Genomic DNA, 18,351 nt, shown 5'->3' on the forward strand with positions numbered 1-18,351 from the left:
AAGTCTGGTTCTAGCTCTATATCCTTACTTGACACAGTCAAGTCCAAACCAGTCTAACTCAAAAACTTGACAAGCTTACCCTACATTGCAATGTTTGTTCTTTTTATATTTTTTTTTTTTATTTTTGGTCCCGAGAGCTGGCTTAATGTGTGCCTCCACAACTAGCTAGACCATGCAATACTTGGCAAGTTGCTGCATCACATGATTACTGTGTGACAGTTGGTAACTCAAGGGTAGGCCATTTTGATAACAGTTTCTTTCCTGAGCTTCAAAGCTTTGGAACTCTACCCTTTCATGTCTTTCTCAAAAAACTATGATGGCACTTTAAAAGACAGGTTTTTGATTACCTCCAAAATTCATAAATACTTTTCCTTGTCTCTTCTTTTTCCTTTTCATTAACCTATGTATTTCAATTGAGGCCTGACCTTGATGTGGACTTAAGTCCATGACTGGAGCCTTCATCTCAAACAAAACTATTATTTTCAATTGCTACTTGACAATTCACTATATTGCTGCTTGTAATTTTGATTATTATTATTATTAAAATTATATTATTATTATTATTATTATTATTGTTATTATTATTATACCCCGGGACCCCTTTCTAGTGATCCAGGGGCTCCTGCAGCTTCAAGCTTGCACTACGCTCAGGGACAGAATGGACTTATTTAAAAGTTAAATGCTCTTGGACAAAATTGTACTCCATTTTGTCAACAGACAAAATTGACTTTTCTCTTGTGTAACCTCAAGCAGATAGAGTCTGGTAACGCCCATATTTTTTTTTTTAGAAACAGCTGTATACAGTTGTTTGGAGAATTTTTATTTATTACCAGTCATGAAAAACCACCCAAAAATATATGCATCATGTTTGGAAGTCACTCCATACCAGGGATGTATTATTTTGTCCTTCCCCATTGTGGGGAGTTGTATTGCTTTTGCTTTCTTATTTTTCTCTTTCATTACATCACTTAACAACTCAGTGTCATTGTTTCATTTTGGGGGTGATTGTTTGAATTTGGCTAGCATGCTTTTTTTCTATTTAAACCTTAACCCATAAGATTACATCGTCTTGCTTGAGTGTATTATACCCCTTCCATGCAGACATGCATATGTCTCTACACATATGTACCTTTTCTCATTAACAATTTGACTTTTTCATTCCACTCCTCCCTAACCTTTCTCATATTCCCTATTCCCCATCCCACCTCTTTAATGTCACACACTTCGCCTGCATATTCAAGCACTTCTTCCATAAAATCCCTCTACGCACTTAGTTTCTTACTGAAATCCTTCCACACATTTGGTATCTTGTATCCTTGTTCACCATTGAGGTCTCTCTCAGCCATACCTCTAGCCCAATCTTCATACAGAAAATCAGTTCAAGGTAAAAATTGAATCAAAGCACCTTTTTAAATGTATATTGAACCATGGTGGGGTCATGGTGATTAAATCTGATCACTTCTTCTTTTGAGAAATGAGAGAGATACCCAAAAGGAGGAAGGGCCTGTAGGGTGGTGTGGGATTGGGGGGCGAAGGGGACAGGGACAAAAATAGTTTCTTCCAGCCTTTACTTACATGGACATGGAATGGAGTAGACAGTTCTAGATTTCAGGCTGCTGAAATTCGATGTATAAAGGGTTTTTGTCAAGATAGGTGGAATGGAGTAAGAGATGAAGGGTTCAGATGAGATAGATGGAATGGAGTAAAAGATGAAGGGAAAGATGAAGGGTTTAGATGTAGGATGTCAGAGAGAGAGAACATGAGTGAGATTGGAGGAAATATATTGAGTGTGAGACAGTCCGCATCTTGCGAGAAGAAAGTGAGGGAATTCATTAGGTAGAGGACTCAGAGAGGTGTAAAGAGGATGGAGTATGCTAAAGAGATGTGGCCTTTGCCATTCCTCCGGCGAGAGATCCAATGGGTAAAAAGGCATCAAGCTGAATGCACCTTCTAGATATCTTTACAGAGTTTATAGCAAGCTTCAACAAATGGAAATTATAGAAACACTGTCCGAAATAGCCGAAGCTTAATGGGAGGAATTCCTTAAGGGAGAAGGTTGAAACACTTATTGACACAAGAAGCAGCATGTAGCATAGTCTTTGACTTCAAGGAAGTAATAGAAAAAGGAGGAAGCTGGCAGTGTTGATATAAAAATTACACTAAATCCCAAAAACTAATTCATAACCCAGGTCCCATGGTGTTTTAAACTGCCCAATGAAAAAAAAAAAAGCCAAGATTGGGCAGTTGCGTGAATTTAGAATACTTGTAGATGCTATGCAATCCCAGCTAACTGTCATGGTTGTGCAAACTTCCAGTGTGTGTTCATTTACACGGAAATTCCTCATAATGTCAGACTGAAGTTTGAGAGAATGAATTTTGTTTACATGTTAATAACTGGATGTACAATACGAAAGTGATGATTGTATAGCGATTACATTGCGAGTGTATTTTTTCGTATTTGTAGTAACCATGTTACTGATGGAAACATGCATTACCATTATTTGGAATGAGAATGGTTCCATATGAAGTACGATATGCTATCCTCCATGCGTCTTGCACTGCTGGAGAGAACATGATCAAACGTTTTTTGAATAGAATTTAGACAGGGAGGATTGAGGTATGTAGTATAGAACATATTGCTACATTTGTTTAGATAAGGGCAACACCATCATCTGGTAAACCAATTTACTATTGTTCGAAGCTGTAGCTGAGTTTTGTGCTTGATTACTTTCATTGCATACCATTTTAACCGGGAATGGAACAGACATTAAATGATATTTTGCCACTGTGATTACTAGTTCCGTGTTTTTCACTCGTGTCGTCTCGTCTCTTAACCTTGTATGTAAGTAGTATGTGTTTAGTCCTATACTGGTATGCAAAACGCAGTTTAGGAGGAAGCAAAATAATTTAGATCAGAAGTTGGTAACATTGTTTACTTGTGGATGATTCCCACACGATGGAATGGAGATATCATTCCTGGAGGAGAATTGGGCGTTATCTCTGTATCCGTAGTAATGGTGAATTTGTTCCGTGAAACTATCTGTAGGTAAGAATTATCTGTATACGACAGGTTTATGGTTCATTTCCCCGTCATTTTTCATGGCTGTGTGTGTGTGTGTGTGTGTGTGTATATTTAGAGACAAATAGAGACCCCCTGATGTATATGATTGGCTGTGTTCTTCTGGATGTGTGCTATGTTGGGGAGTATTGGATGTTGCAAGTGAGTAAGCGAGTGAAGGACATGTAGAATTAAACCAGGAAATATCTCAAGAGGGTCTCTGACCGTAACTAGAGCTTCTGACATGAAAAAGTCAATACAAGTCTTTTTTTTTCTTCTTTTTAGTTTAATGTAACAGACGGCACGTTTTGACATTTCATCACAATATTGTACACTAGATTCATTTGTTGTAATGAAATATTGTATTGGTGTAATATAGGATGAGTTTTTGTCGTATGAATATTCTGATATGAATCGTTTGAATATTCTATACAAATTTTGCATGAATTTTGATTATCATTTTATACAGTGATATTGCGGTATATTATGTAATATAGATGACATTATTCGTCAATGTAATGTAATTCCAGGGCGATATTCTTAACATGGGTAACTCCACGAGTCAGTTTCACCCAAGATGACCTATCTATACTGGGTGTATTTTGCTCGTGCTGTGTCGGTCACTATAAAGAACATGTTTGCCCACGATGGGGCCTCCTTCCCCTGTTCTTGTACTTTATATATATGCTTCTTTTCCTCCTTAGGTATGAGAGAGGTTGAAGGGTGACGGACTGGAACCCTCTATTGACCTTGAACCTGAAAACAAGTCGTGGCACCTCTGGATCTGCTGTTTACGGGAGTGCAGACTGCACAACATATGCAGGTAAGTATGGCACAGGCCTTTATAATAAGAATTCCAGAGTAACAGGTTCTTCAATGGTAACTAATATGAAGGACGAGTGTTGACACCAGAATGAACATTAAATGATTTACTAGACTGGTAAACGGTATTAAAGGATCCACGATCACTTGTTTCAGAGGTTAGGGTTCATAGGAGCTTCAGAATTGCTCAATTGAATAGATTGACCCATAACAGACAGTATGTTGATCTTTCATTAACTTCTTTCCTGCTGCGTTCACCAGGTTTGGTCAGCATTAGGGACTGTACATTGTGTATCTATGACAAATGTGAACTCGCATAGGTTTATATAAACAGGAGCCAAAGGATAATTTTATAGAAGTCGAGGTCATGTTTCAGAGGAGAAATGTCACGAGGAATCTTTTTTCACCTGATCACTTCCAGCCAACTTGCTACTATTTCTGTAGAACTGTCTTGTTCTTTCACTTGTCAGCGTCTTTTGGCTATAAAAGAAATTGACTATACCGAAACAGTACTGATTCATACACAAGCCTATGATTATAAAAGTTATAGACATAGTGACCTAGACACACACACACACACACACACACGGACAGAGAAGGGCAACAACGATGGTTCCAGAATTAAAGGAGTTGAGTAGCAGTTGAAGGATTGAGGCTATTACAAACGTAACTACCATGAAAGAGGAAACGTTAGGGGGTAACAGTATCACAACCCTAAGTTTTTAAGCGCGTTTGATGATGACAGTTGGAATGGTTTCGAGAAAGCTGCAGGGATGGAACGACGAGAGGCTATTAAAAAGAATAGATTATAATATAAAAGAGGACTTGTATAGTGTAAGAGTAGTGGACGGATAGAAGACACTAATTGATGGAATCGTGAATGCTGACAGTATCCATAAGTTTAAGAAGTATGAGACATTAAGTTTAAAAGACTGGGCCCAACTAGTGTAGAGAGTAATTCATTACACATTTCTATGTACACATCTATTTAAAGGCCTGCAGTAAGTAGTTCTTTCGTTCGTATGTACATGGTATGGATCGGATGTGTACAGAGACATTTGTGGAAACCATTATTTCAGAACGAGTTCGCAACTGTCCAGCGTGGCAAAGGGCAGGGACATCCACTTCCTAGGGGTAGATGTAACTGTGAATCTCAAAAGTATCGATGGCGACATTTTTTTTTTGTTCGTCGGTCAGTTTATATACATTAAATCTCCATTGTGCAACAAACAAAAGTTCCAAATGTGTTTATTTGTCGGCAAGTGATTTATTTATTTGTTGTGGTTACTTTTCCATGAACTGTTATAGATAGATTGATTTTTTTTTATAGCATTCTTATATGTATTGTTTGTCTCATTCATCAAACCACATTTTTTTTTTCTCAGTTTATGTATATTCATATGACGATGTTAAGTAACAGCAGAGAACTTTTATAGTGTGTAACACCCACCACACTTGCTAATATCATAAAGAATTTGTAACTAAACTTACGCATGCTGAAATGATGGCCTGTGGAAAATATCGTACCCCTTGACCATGACGCAACGGCCCTTTTAGCTCCGTCATGATACGCCCCATGAGTGCGACGGTGTGACCATGGGGTAATAAGGTTTGGCTTTTGACCAAATTAATTCTTATGGGTCAGGTCAGAGGTCTCATCATCATCATACTCATGGTTTAAACTGTACCTTTCTCACGCGGACCCAGGCCAACCTATCGAGGAGGGCTTTCAAAAGCGAAGCCATTATGTTCATGAAGTTGTTGCGCTTGCAAAGTATTAGATTTTTGATCACAGACTTATCGTTGGTGGGTCTCTTCCTCGGTATGCACACATCCCTGTATTTGACATTAGCATGTTAACCCGGAAATGCGTCCAGTTTTTTGTAGACACTGAAAATGGTAAGATAATGTTGGGTACTTGTGAAGGGACGAGGGAATACATGGCAAACTGTTATATCAGAATGACCTGATGGTCTTTGACGAGGGAGGCAGTCATGAAAACCTGAATTCATAATATTAATAAATGACGTTAGGATAGTAAAATTGTATATATATATATATATATATATATATATATATATATATATATATATATATATATATATATATATACACAAACCTTCAACAGCCACTTCCGCTTGCCACGCAGGGGTCCCGGGTGCGAGCCTGGCTGTTGGAGGTTTGTATGTTCTGTAAAGGTGCGCGTTCATATGCACTTTATCGTGTGTATATATATATATATATATATATATATATATATATATATATATATATATATATGTATATATATATATATATATATATATATATATATATATATATATATATATATATATATATATATATAACCAGACTGCTCCTGCACCTCCGGTCTTTTTTCTATTCTTATCTTTAACATTCGCAGTCTCAACTCCGACATTCCTTTGAGGAACGCCATCTGTCTGTCATTCTCTTCCCTTGATATTCTTTTCTTAGAAATCGAACTGTCCAAGGCTGCTGCGCCTTTACACTGTCAGGTTTCCAACTTCAGTCTCTACCATCGATCCCTGCCCAGTCATGAAAAAAAAAGTGAACAGCTCATTGAAAGATGAAAAGGTAAACAGTGAACATAACATGAAATAAGAAACTTGGAAAAAATGTAGAAATAATATTTTTATGGTAATAGTAGCAGATGAATGGACTATACTGTGTCATGTTATTGTAGATGCTGACAGCATACAGTGTAAAAAGTTTTATGATAATAAAGTTGAAGGAAAGGGTCCCCACGGGTAAAAATACGTACCCCATAGATGTAAGTAAATTTATATACTGACGTCAAAGAAAATGTAGGAACTCACATTTAGTTTGCCATAGCATATATACGAGGAGATGTAGTTGCATATAAATGTATACAGCCTCTCACATCTACATATTTGCCATCTTGTATAATATACTTGCATGAACGGTCATTGCGAGCTCATGTTTGACGTACCATGCATCATCTTTTCATTAACAAATAAGGCACTTGTCGACAAATCTTGGTGGTAGTTCATAATACCCGCCATCTATGACAAATCTATGAATCGTTATGTGTGGACGACAAAGGCTGCTGCCCTTGTGAGCGTCAGGTGAGGCTACGTTATTTTTCTTACAGTTCGACTCATACGATCATGGTGGTTTTCTGCTCCATTGTGAAAATCTGTTAGGTTAAGAAGTTGAATATGGGTTTGCTGAGGTGGTTAGGTTAGGCTTAGCTCGATAAGGTCGTTAGGTAATGTGGTTTGATATGGTTCGGTCGTTAGGTGCGATTAGTTGGTTAGCTTCAACTAGGTGTTTGGGTTCGGTTTGATTAATTGTAATGACGTAAATTTGTCCAAGAAGCAAGCAAAATATCCTTTCATGATATTGCAAAAATCTCTGCCTTGTATTACATTATGAGAATGTATAGTATGCGCCCAACCTTTTAGTACAGTACAGGTACAAATGAATTCGTATTTAACATTCAGTACATACTAGTAAGTGCTAAGAGTTAGCAAGGGATACATTCGTATGTGTTCAAACATTTTCAAGTTAATGTACTTAGGTTTCCCGTACAAAATGCCAACACAGTCATGTACCTGTAAGGGTCGTGGGTGTAGATGACAATACGTAGCAATAAGAATAGTTTTATAAATTCACTGGGCAGCACATGGAGGACGATAGTGTTACACCATTCAATTGTTGACGGACGTGACCTGCTCCACATTGCTCACGGTCCGCTGAATGGGTTAAGGGACTCGGTGCAAAACACTTGTCGAGAAGAAAAGAAAAAAAAAACCTGCTAGGTGTAAAACTGCCAATGTGTCTTGTTAGACCCAATTTTACCCCCTATTGAAATGCCTTCTCTCGGGTGTTCTCATTATGGGGGTCGGTGAAAAAGTTTTTAAGTATAGCATGAAATGATATTTGAAGGTGAACTTTTGGGCAGTAGCTAGGATTAATTTCTTGTTGTTTCAGGTTGAAAAGTTTTTTCAAGTTTGGTGTGTGAGAAAACTTTGGATATTCTCAAACTTAAGCACTAGAGTGTTGTTTCAGGTTGAAAAGTTTCAAGTTTGGTGTGTGAGAAAACTTTGGATATTCTCAGACTTAAGCACTAGAGTGTTGTAAGTCCCTTCATAAGCTGCGGTGTCAAGATTGGTTAGCGAGTTCAAGCGCGGTTGTGACTCTTATTTTAAGATGACAGCCAAGCGAGATGGTTTGCGGACGCTGCTGACGAAGCAACTGTAGACTCAGTCGAAAACTTGATAAGAGCGGATCGATGTATCAAAATTGATGAAATTAGCATTAAGTTGGCAAACTTCGCATTGAAGTCGTATGAGCATTATCTCTGAGCATACTAGGACCCCCCTAGAAACAGCGCTCAAGAATATGGATCAACACGAAAGGTCTGTCTAAAGTTGCAATGTGCTTGAACTGTATGAAGCTTATCTAGACAACTTTCTGTCCCGTCTGTTTGACATGGGTTTGAGACCTAGACACATCATCACTGAGGCGCCGAATCCGTGTTCGAATCCGAACAATAGAGACACTGGATTTCGATCAGAAAGAAGTTCCAAAAGCAATTCTTAGTATCATGGTCTCGATTTGTTGAGATAGCAGAGGGATTTTAATGAATATTTAACGCGTTGAGCATCAACACAGTGAGGTTATTATTATTACAGGTTGTTATTGTGTTGTGCCATCAAGGAAGAACAACGGGAAAGTTGACCAAAAGGTTTGCTCATGTTTCATAATAATGCGTCGGTGTACAAGGCCCATATTACGTAAACCTGCTGTTCGTGCCTGTGGTTTTGAGTACTCGGCCACCCTCTTTGGAACCCAGCTCTGGCCCCCCAGTGACCATTTATCTATCTCGAAACTTGGGAAGTTCCACCTGCGTGGTCGACGCTTTTAAGGCTGACGAGTTTACAGAGACTACTGAAGTTTGGTTTGATCAGCTGTTGGAAGCCCTATTTACGACAAGCGAGACCAGTTTGAAGGACGAAATGGATCAAGTGTATTTAAGGTTAATTGATATTACGTATAAGTCCTTTGGCACCCATTTGGGTGGCGTAGCATTGCAAAGTATCGTCCTGCTGAATTAGAGGCTTATGTGTTACAGCTAGTGTTCCGAATCTCATATGGAAATCCTATACCTACTATAGATTATGTCAAGATGACTCCTAGTTTTCTACCTTGTCTCCATGGCTATAGGACACCAGGGACTATAGTAAAACTTAGCCTCGCACACACTCATATGTTTATTAAGTAGGTAAACCGTTTGCATCTTTTGTATTGAAAAGTGAATGTTTTAAGTACACGAATACTTCATGCTGTCCGCGTTTTATATGATGATTCGGATATTTCATTCACTTTCTGTTTGGTTAACAGCGAAGAATATTAGGAATATTGTTAGTCTATGCTTTTAATATTATCTGAAATTAGTCCGTAGTTTACACACACACACACACACACACACACACATATATATATATATATATATATATATATATATATATATATATATATATATATATATATATATCTTTCTTTTTCTTTCATACTATTCGCCATTTCCCGCATCATCGAGGTAGCATTAAGAACAGAGGACTGGGCCTTTGAGGGAATATCCTCACCTGGCCCCCTTCTCTGTTCCTCCTTTTGGAAAATTAAAAAAAAAATAGAGGGGAGGATTTCCAGCCCCCCGCTCCCTCCCCTTTTAGTCGCCTTCTACGACACGCAGGGAATACGTGGGAAGTATTCTTTCTCCCCTATCCCCAGGGATAATATATATATATATATATATATATATATATATATATATATATATATATATATATATATATATATATAGGATATTTTTCTCTTCAGAATCAGCTCTGACTCTTGAAAAAATGTAACTAAGTAATGTATAGTAGGTTATGTTGTATGCGTTATTACCTAATACTTGTATTAATGGTTTGCCATGTATAACTGTTTGTGGACAAGGTCACCTGGGTAAGGCACCAGGTGTAGTGGTTACGTGATCACATCAAGTGAGGTAGTTAACGTGAGTAAAAAGATCAGTACTTCCTCTATAGCACATTCTTAGTATACGATATACAGTGAGGAACATGCCAAGGGTGCCTACACGAATAGAACGAGTAGTACACTAGTTAACCAGTTTGGATAACCACTGTGCAGTAGGCAACAACAGTTTTGTATATTGAGTTGATGATCTTACAACCTGTACAGTACTTGATCATGAATGGGGGCAGTTTTCAGTGTATGATAAACAGTTAACTTTATCTTGTGGGTAGCTAATCATATTTGGTGAAAACTGCATTGCTTGAGGCACTTTGTACTCAGTGGTTTGCTCCGTCCTGGGAATTATGGTTAGTAAGCGAACCGTAAATTATCTATGTAAGAGTTTAGTGGTAATGGTTAGCGTGAGGGCTCATTAGCCTGATGTAATACCTAAATTATCGCAGCGTTCATTCTGTCGACTAGTCGGCAACAGTGCGCCAAATACTATTTTGCCGACTACATTATTTCTTTCATTCCTCTGTATTGGTGAATTTATTGGCTCTCTCAAGATGAAAAGATTTTGTAGAAATCGAGATCCGTACAAAAAAAAAAAAAAATTAAATTCTAATGATAGAAAAGGTAGATTCTGTTTTCACCAAGTCCATCGGAAGAGCTCATACCCATTGCCGTCTTCAAAGCTAAGCAGAGTTGGGTTGAAATAACTTTAATCACTCAACCTGACCTGACCTGACCCTCAACTATGAGGGGGCTAATCGTGGGCGTCCACAGATAGTTTTGCAAGGTGGACGGGGCAAGACACAGGAGGGGGATCAGCTTTTACAGTGTAAGGCAAAATAGGTTAATGTCCGCTCACAGGGAAATACAAATTTATAGTTTTCCTAAGGAATTAGACGTAGATATTCATTTTGATAACTTTCAAGTAATTATGACCATGAATATCCTGTATGTGTTTTTTTTTATATATATAAGGGGGGGGGGGATAAGAACACCCTCTTGGCCATTCCTGGTGGCGCCCATTGGCTTAGCCTACCTCAAACTTATATAAACCTACCACAACATTACCGATACGAGTGCAAAGGGGTAAAAAAAAAACCCGTCGCATTCAAACCAACAGCATAATAATGCTTGATCCTTCGTTGCCGAAAAGTGAGTAAAATAATCCCTACATTCAGTAAATGCGGTGATTAATGGTATGTGTATTATGGAACCTTGGAAGGTGGTAGAATGGTCGTACTTATTTCACACTTAACCTTTTTTCTTTTTTTTTTCTCTCATGGCGTGTGTGATCCACAGATTGGACATGTCATGAAGGGTTTTGAGTGTCTGTTCTTGTCTGCTTACTGACCGTTAGCCAGGCTGGGTGTTGATGTACAAGGCTGGGAAAGAAGGTTCTTCACCACCAGTGTTTATGTGGTGACACACCCTTCCCTTGTGGCTTAGGTCTTTCTACAGGCTGTCGACGCCTATAGCAAAACCCATCCCCATTGACCATACTACTTCAAGGTCTCTCACTTTTCACCACCGCATTCATTCCTTTCTCCCTCTCTGCACTAAATTGTTTACATGTTTGATCATTAGGCGCTGTTCAACAAATTTCAATGAATGAATTGTAGAACTCTCAGGCACTGACGGTCTTCGTGATTTATGCTGAGACTAGAAGTTTGAGCACAGCAGCAAGAAGCTTATTTTGAACAGCATTTCAGTTTTCCATGGTAGTGGAACATATAACAACTCATTCGCTAAACATGACTGCTGCATTCTTATTGGTCAACCTTCTCTTACTACTCCGAGCAACACCGGAGCAGTTCTTCTAAAGTGGCGTAATTAAAGGGAGGAGTACGTAATTGCACGAAGGTAATCTTGGCCTGAGCTGAGCAATGTTGTCATCATGTGGGATTGCCGTCTTGTGGTGGAGGAGGTGTCCAGCCAGCCAGACTTTCGTAAATATGGGTCGGGGTACTTTGTTATGACCTATAATTACGCGGCCGGCAGCAAACACAGATGGGGACGATTGCACCATGTATATATTGATCTGAAAACCTCGCGATTCACACTGAACTGAACGTTGGTCAAGAGTCTCCTATGCTATCATTACCTAGACGTAGACGGCACTGCGTCAGGCGCCTAAGAGTGCGTGACCAGCCGCTGTGCACCTGTTTGGAGAACAGTTTGACATTTGATGACTGAAGTGGACAGTCTTAGTATGATAGCCGAGTACCAAAAACATGACTGCGTCTTTATTTGACAATTCATTGCGGAAAGTACGCGTCTGGCAGTTGCTCGCCGAATTGATGAGTGTGACAGTTGATAAACGAAGAAGTGGGAAGTGGGAGGCGAAACTTTTGCATCTGACGGTGGAACAACGTGTGCAGGTGTCCGCCTTGCTGTCAAAACACCCGGAGGTTTTCCGAAACACACCTGGTCCTAGTTTGACAGATGATAACTGAAGTTATGACAGGGTCTTTACCTGGGCCCTAACTGGCCACAGGGCCGTAGATGGACAGTTGATAATAGGTTATGATGGGGTCTTTACTAGCCTAAAGATGCAGCAGAGTCTTACGTATCCAAACTGCCTAAAAATATATTAGGATTCTTACTAGTCTAGCCCCCCCCCCCCGTAAGTATATAGGTATAATAGGGTTTTGCATCCTGATGATATAGCAGGGTCTGTAGTATCCTAGCACGTATACGAGTCGCGGCAGTCTGTCCACAGCTAACCCGGTCGTTCATCCTCCCATTGGGTTAGTTCGACAAAGTAGGTTCTCTTAGTTATGGCTAGCGTAAATGAGATGGCCTGGATCTGGACTTTCGATTCGTCTCATTTAACATAAAAAAAAAGAATACTACAGATATACCAATGTCCTTTTCTAGCCGAGTATCCAGAGGATATAGCAGGATCTTTTCTATCCTAGTGACTTTAGTTTTTTACTAAGCTAGCATCTTGAAGATGTGGTAAGGTCTTTCTGTACTGCCCCAGCCATTTGATGACATAAGAGGGTCTTTTATTGTCCAGCTCCCTGAAGATATAGCAGGGTCTTTACTAGTCTCTTAGTCGTAGCAAGGTCTTTACAAGCCTCGTACAGACTTAGTGAGGTCTTTACCAGCCTAGCTATAGTTGAATCTCCACGACCCTAGACATTAATGATATCATACTAATGCTAACATACAACTGACTTAGCAAAGTCTAACTACGCCAGCATTATGAAGATTTTGTTAGGTCTCCACTTGTCTAACCCTTTGAAGATAGAACAAAATCTTTTATACAGTATGTCATCTTGAAAATATAGCTGGTGTCTTTACTTGCCTAAGAACGTGAAGATATAGCAAGTCTTTATTTGCGTAGTAGCTACAAGATATAGCAGGGTCTCCACTGCAATGCCTTCCGGTAGATAAAGCAAGTTCTTTACTAGCTTAACCTACTGAAATGTAGCAGTGTCTTTTTTAGCCTAGTCACCGCGGAATAGGGAATTTGATCGAAATCATAAATTAATAAAACAATGCCATACAATGGAAGATTGATTCTTAGATCAAAATATTATGACTAAAGATTGTTGTATGATAACTGTATTTGTTTCAAATATTTTTACAAAATATTGTTTCGTACTGCGTTGTATTTCTACAGCCGAACGTCCTTTTCCCCTAATGAAAATATGGTGCCATAGCCTCATACAGTAGAGGCTGACCCTCCTTTGCCCATGTAGTGGACACTGTCCCTCCTAACCCATGTAGTGGACACTGTCCCTTCTTACCCATGTAGTGGACACTGTCCCTTCTCACCCATGCACTGGACACTGCCCAAGCCCCATATAGTTGACAGTTCCCTATAACCCCCATGTAATGTATATCGCCCAAGCATCATTTAGTGGACACCAACAGTGGATGATTACAACGACGTTAACCTAACCTAGAACTCATCCATGTCTCGTGTAGTGTCTCGATGACAGATACCGTGAGGTGTGAGCAGGAAGGCTTCACCTAGTAACGACCCAGCCGTTCAAGGCTTCACCTAGTAACGACCCAGCCGCTCAAGGCTTCACCTAGTAACGACCCAGCCGCTCAAGGCTTGTATGGCCGACTCTCTCATCCATTCATTTCCTCAGGATACGTCAGTAGTAGAAAAAAAAAAAGATATATGCGGTATTTCCCGCGTAACCTTTTCTCCTGATGGGGTTAACGTCGAAGAATATGTTGCGCTGGTGGGAGCGTCCCTGACATACAATGGACTACCCCATGACTCGAGGCGGTTCTTGTTGGCTCCGGCCTTACAAGGGTCCCTAGCCTTCACCCTTCGCGTCTAACCCAGTATATTATTATTATTATTATTATTATTATTATTATTATTATAAATGTACAGCCATAGAACCCCATTTATGAGGTTTCTGCAGCCACCAAGCTGCACTCCATGCACAAGCTGTGGAGTTATGGCCTTCTTTAAAGCATGAGCTGAAGTCTTATCAGCCCAGAGACGATGATATAGCGGCGTCGAAGGTGACTTCCAGCTCGCGGGGTGACCACTTGCAAGCAGAATCCCGTAACACCCTCTGAGTATATGATGTATTCTCTCTCTCTCTCTCTCTCTCTCTCTCTCTCTCTCTCTCTCTCTCTCTCTCTCTCTCTCTCTCTATTATTATTATTATTATTATTATCATTATTATTATTATTATTATTATTATTATATTTATCATTATTGATCGCTGTTTCCCGCATCTGCGAGGTAGTGCCATGGAACAGACGAAGAACGGTCCCACACACACACACACACACACACACACACACATATATATATATATATATATATATATATATATATATATATATATATATATATATATATATATATATATATATATATCTTTATTCACAACTCTTTGTTTATGGCCATTCAGCCAGTTTTTAACCACATAAATACAACTTCATTGACATCATGTGACTTGGACATTTCCTGAGCACCACAGGACCTCTCACGACCTCATAGTGAAAGCATCGAATCCTTTTCCTTGCTCGTAAATTGTCCTGTACCCACCTTACACAGACTCAACCCCATAACCACACTCTCTCACCTAGTTCCCTCCATCTCAGTGGACGTAGGTAGGCTTCCTGAGCGCTGAACCCAAACTGTACCTAGTTTGTCTGTATATCATCGTGTAAAACATTGTTATTTGTAACATTTCTTAATAGTTCTTGATGCAGTCGTTGCGCCGTAATCCTTCCACAATTGTATTTTAAACAGATTTGGTGGGCGGTGAGTAAAGGCCGTAATGATAGAATTAAATCGCTCAGTTGTGCACCCCATTTTTCCTGCTGCTACAGTTGCCTTCATTAATGATTATGAAGGTATGGTAAATTTGTGTATTAATGCTACATAGAAAAAATACAGTATATATATATGTATATATATATATATATATATATATATATATATATATATATATATATATATATATATATATATATATATATCGTTCCCAAGTTGTCTATTCCATCCTTATAAGGCTCTTGCAGGAAGGTGGCCGCGTCCACCGGTCGGAATACGGGTCATAAAGTGTTGTAATGTTGTGTGTGTGCGTCTATGTGTAGAGAGTAAATTGCAATTGAGCATCAAGCGCTCGGTGTCTTCTTGTGGTAGTTGCATCGTGCGAATTAAGGGACTCGGGATGTGTTGTAACGATGTGTTGGTAGTGTTGCAGTGATGAGTGGTATGCCAGATCATAAGCGAGTGATTGTAGCTCGCATTTGTCCAGCTGGAAGGTAGTGTCAAGAACAGACGAAAAGCGGCCTTATTGCTTCACATGCACTTGTCTAGCTGCTGCCATGTGTATCGCGCCGAGACCAGAGAGCCCACCATCCACATCCGAGCCCCACGCACTATTCCGCGGTTTCCCCTGACCGTTTCGTATGCCCTGGTTCACCTCTATGATAGCAGGTTACTCCCTGTATATCACATCGCTCCAGTTCATTCTCTCTCCTGAGCGCCTTCCACTCTCCTGAATATTCAGACCGCAGTAACTCATAGGTTCTTTCAATATATATATTGCGCTACCTCGCAAACGCGGGAGACAGCGACAAAGTATAATATATAATAATATAATAATATATATATATGTCCCTGGGGATAGGGGATTAAGAATACTTCCCACGTATTCCCTGCGTGTCGTAGAAGGCGACTAAAAGGGAAGGGAGCGGGGGGGCTGGAAATCCTCCCCTCTCGGTTTTTTTTTTTTTTTTTTTTCAATTTTCCAAAAGAAGGAACAGAGAATTGGGCCAGGTGAGGGTATTCCCTCAAAGGCCCAGTCCTCTGTTCTTAACGCTACCTCGCTAATGCGGGAAATGGCGAATAGTTTGAAAGAAAGAATATATATATATATATATATATATATATATATATATATATATATATATATATATATATATATATATATCCTAGCCTAAGCCAAGTACCAACTTTATCGAGAATCCTTTAAGGGTGGATGAACAGCTGGGTTGACTGTGGACTGACTGCCGCAACAAGTTTTTGAACCCATGTGCTCGAACCTGGGCGGTTCGTGAATGCCTCACCATTGCAGCACACCCTGGTCGGCTATGTCAGTCACGTCTGTAGTATACACACCCTAATTCCATATATGATCACCCTTCCTCACACCACACATTGTCCTCAGGCATTTCATATTGAGCACGTCCGCTCTTTTCCGTTGTTATGCATTCAGGGGCAACGACTTGCCACTTGCGGACTCCGGCCGCCGTTGGTTTGATCGCTAGCGAGAAGTCGCCTTCAGGGTGTGTCTGTCTCCGTCAGTGGACTTAAAAATGAGTACAGTTCCGCCGAGGAACTCGCTGGAGAGGCGTTCAATCATTTAATCGTTCCTACGTGGACGCCATCCTGATATATATATATATATATATATATATATATATATATATATATATATATATATATATATATATATATATATATTGGAAAGGACCACAATTTTGCGCGTGATCAAGATATTCCTATGAGTCCAAGGGAAAAATGAAACACGATAAATTCCCAAGTGCACTTTCGTGTAATAATCACATCATCAGGGGAGACACAAGAGAGAAATATGGGTCAGTTCAGATACAACGAAGAGCCAATAAGAATGACAATAAGAAAGTAAATAAACATGATAAACGATACCATTATCATCAGGACTTTGGATTGTATGTGGGGCAACATGAACCATATCAGGTTCCACTCAGACCACAGACTATGTTCGTTATCAATATCCTTGTTACTTACCTTCCCTTCTTCACAGTTTTTAGGCTTAGATAAGTAATTACTAGGCAGGGTGAACTCCATGTCAGAATCTGTTAATCTGTCACTGTATTTGATGAAAGGGTAATCCTATATCGCTTCAGGATGCGTAACAACAACAGCAACAACAAAGAATTCAAGATACATGAATGATTGTGAACCACCCGTGTTGACATTACTTCCTGAGCTGTGTTATGTCTTTGTCTTTTCTGAACAGAAGTCTAGAACCTGGACCCTGATCACCATTGTTCCTGAGGTTAGATCATGTTGCTTTCATGGTGAATAAATAACAATATGGAGGATCAGTAGAGTGGAACCAGTAAACAAGTTGAGCGGTTTATTTTTCTGGTTGGCTGGGCACATCACGTGACGTCATATCTTAAGGCAGTGGGGTGGAAGAAGGAGAGGGGGGGGGGGGTGCTTGACTGTGGTGTTGGTAGGTCACGTCATTAATTGTTCTCGTACACCCGGTTATTAACGATTTCTAAATGTAAAAAAAGAAAAAAAAAGGAATCGCATTCATACTTGGTTTTTTATGAAGCAATAATGCTCAGAGGTAATTTGATCAGTGGCGCAACCGTTAAACGGATGAAGCGGCCATTTCCCGTTAGAGGCAACGTACCTGGAGCGAACAGGAGTTACATGTTGCTGTCCGTGTATATAAAGGTAACTAATTTGAAATGTGTATTAGTTACCCCCCCTCGGTGTTGTGTGGTTGGGGCACTGCACTATTTATTCTATCTTCTTTGAGTGATTTTCCTCTGTATCGACCTTTTTGAACTGTGCCATTATGGTTGGGGTTTGTTTATCCTCCATCCTCTTGTCCTCGCCAGCTACACTCCTTATTTTCCGTAAGTCCTCAGTGATCGGAAATTAACACATTCTCAAGAAATAGTGTATTTTTAAGATTATACAATATTGAACACGTCATATATACTGGGGGAGCTAAAACATGAAAAGTTACGGGGGTAAGAAAATGGTTGTGGTATTATGAACAGTTTCACCTTTTCCGCTTGGCTCAGGTAATAGCTGTTTAGAGAAGCAATAAAGCACAATTTTCTGTAGAAGAAAATTATTATTTTGTAAATAGCTTTTAACGGTGGCTTAAGATAACGCCACGAAAACATCGTTTTATTGCTTATTGAAGGTTAAGTCCTCAAGTGTTGATGGCCTG

The 18,351-nt window shown here is 39.5% G+C and overlaps 2 protein-coding genes across 7 annotated transcripts in view; one reads left to right on the top strand and one right to left on the bottom strand.

Annotated features, from left to right (window-relative positions):
- LOC139749197 (DNA oxidative demethylase ALKBH2-like) overlaps positions 1 to 18,351 on the top strand; it is a 620,232-nt gene that overhangs the window by 31,327 nt on the left and 570,554 nt on the right. For 3 of the 4 annotated variants that reach the window (XM_071662873.1, XM_071662872.1, XM_071662875.1), the window contains exon 2: positions 3,763 to 3,881. The exons of the other annotated variant lie outside the window; for it this stretch is intronic. The gene's annotated coding sequence lies outside the window, so the exon portion shown is untranslated. The remainder of the gene's footprint in view (positions 1 to 3,762; positions 3,882 to 18,351) is intronic. 4 annotated transcript variants of the gene reach the window in all.
- Positions 1 to 18,351, bottom strand: part of LOC139749191 (uncharacterized) — a 148,740-nt gene that overhangs the window by 20,379 nt on the left and 110,010 nt on the right. The window lies entirely within an intron of this gene.

This window comes from Panulirus ornatus, chromosome 6 (genome assembly GCF_036320965.1).
Source record: "Panulirus ornatus isolate Po-2019 chromosome 6, ASM3632096v1, whole genome shotgun sequence".
In the NCBI taxonomy this organism is placed as follows: Eukaryota; Metazoa; Arthropoda; class Malacostraca; order Decapoda; family Palinuridae; genus Panulirus; species Panulirus ornatus.